The 1,664-nt window shown below is 33.1% G+C and overlaps 1 protein-coding gene across 1 annotated transcript in view; it reads left to right on the top strand.

Moving 5' to 3' along the window:
- The first annotated feature begins 1,489 nt into the window (after positions 1-1,489).
- Positions 1,490-1,664, top strand: part of LOC128212192 (homeobox protein Hox-B10a-like) — a 22,698-nt gene continuing 22,523 nt past the window's right edge. Inside the window, exon 1 of the mRNA XM_052917516.1 lies at positions 1,490-1,664. This exon is cut by the window's right edge and continues 1,074 nt beyond it. The gene's annotated coding sequence lies outside the window, so the exon portion shown is untranslated.

Below are 1,664 nucleotides of genomic sequence, written 5' to 3'. Positions count from 1 at the left end.
TTTTGATGGGAAACTGTTTTTACCGATTTTTGGACTATCTGGTGTCTAGCCCCTTTAATACCATCCATGAAATTTGGAATCTGACATTGCTGCATCTGAATTTTTTTTATCCTCTAGTTATGTTCGAAATTTGTTTCAATCGTTATATTTAAACTAACAATTAGTTTCCACTGTTGCTCAATTAATGTATTGCTTAATATTGACGGCATCGATTAATTAGAATAATCATGCCGTGCAAGAAAGAGCTATATTAAAAGAATTGAGTAAAACTAAATGGTTTAATTATCAAATGACATAGTTACACACGTTTCAATCTTCAAAAAACTGCACAGTTAATACACTGATATAATGTTGTTCTCTTCTGCTTGAGCACTGAAAATTTTAAGAGCTTTTAATTCATTAATTAACAAACCAATTCAGCATATTAACAATTTAAACACAAATTCAATATTTATGTTTTTGTATTTGCGGAAAGAAAATCTAAATATACCACCCAGAAAATATGTGTTATATGGTATCATAGAGCGACAAAAACATCATTACTTTTCTTTTAACATTCTATGTATTTGACCCATTTTTATGTAAATGAATTGTAATGAATTCAACGCATATCAACAGCTAGATGTATATCACGTTTTGGAAGTGAGTGATCTAAATGGCTAAATACTAAATAGTTTTTGAAAAACCTTATAAAACAACAACAGACTATAAATCGTTTACTAGTAATAATATTGTCCGTAAATGAGATGGGAGTATCTCCTTTGCAAAAGCATAGCTTAAAAGCTTTACGGAACATTTAAACAATATTAAAATATGTGTCATACCTAGAATTGCCTTAGATGCCTCTAAGGCGTCATTTTTGAATTAACAATGGTATCTTTTTAACAAAATATTAAACATCAAGAAGAAATCTCCGACATTTAGTTAGTCACTACTGAAAACATTTTTAATGTTTTTTTAAATGGACGCACACCGTCCTTGTCGGACGGCAAACAAGATATTTTGAGTTTATTTTTTATATCTTTCCTTTCCTTGAAGGGGTGGGAGTGCGGCCGGTGGGTTGTATTTTATACCTGATACGTGTTAAACGGAAGCTCTAAATGATGTATAAAATTGAAGCATCAATGTATTGACCTGTCTTAGAAAGAGCGATGATCCCACACGCTAGCCCACCCAAGAAAGCACCTCAACTGTGCAAAACCTGATATAAAATCAATGCTATCACTCTTACACGTCTCGTAAAATTTCCCATAATGAACCCGTCAGTCCTATTATTACGTATTCATGGTATGAGTAGAAAATAATCTCTTCGCTTCAGCGAAACTCAACCTCTCGCGTTGCTTGCTGCTCCTCATTGGTTACGCTCGCCTTGCTGGTCCGCCCTTCTCTCAAATTATCATGATTTATGTAATGGTTTACACTGTAGGTAATGTATTTTTAAAACATATATATCATTTGAAATTACAATCGATGAAATGTCGCCCTTTCTTTGACTAGAGAACGGCAGTAGAGTGGTCTTCTCTTCAAATATATTCTCTTTAACACTTGTAAAGTTAGTTACGCAATTACCTCACGAAGGTGTTTCGACCACTAGTGATTTTGGAGTAAAATTGTGTAGGAACTGTTTTACATTTGACGTTGATAACGATGTATTTTACATAGAC

This window comes from Mya arenaria, chromosome 12 (assembly GCF_026914265.1).
Source record: "Mya arenaria isolate MELC-2E11 chromosome 12, ASM2691426v1".
Lineage (NCBI taxonomy): Eukaryota > Metazoa > Mollusca > Bivalvia > Myida > Myidae > Mya > Mya arenaria.
Note: the sequence above shows the minus strand (reverse complement) of the source record. Positions and strands in the feature narration are given on the sequence as shown.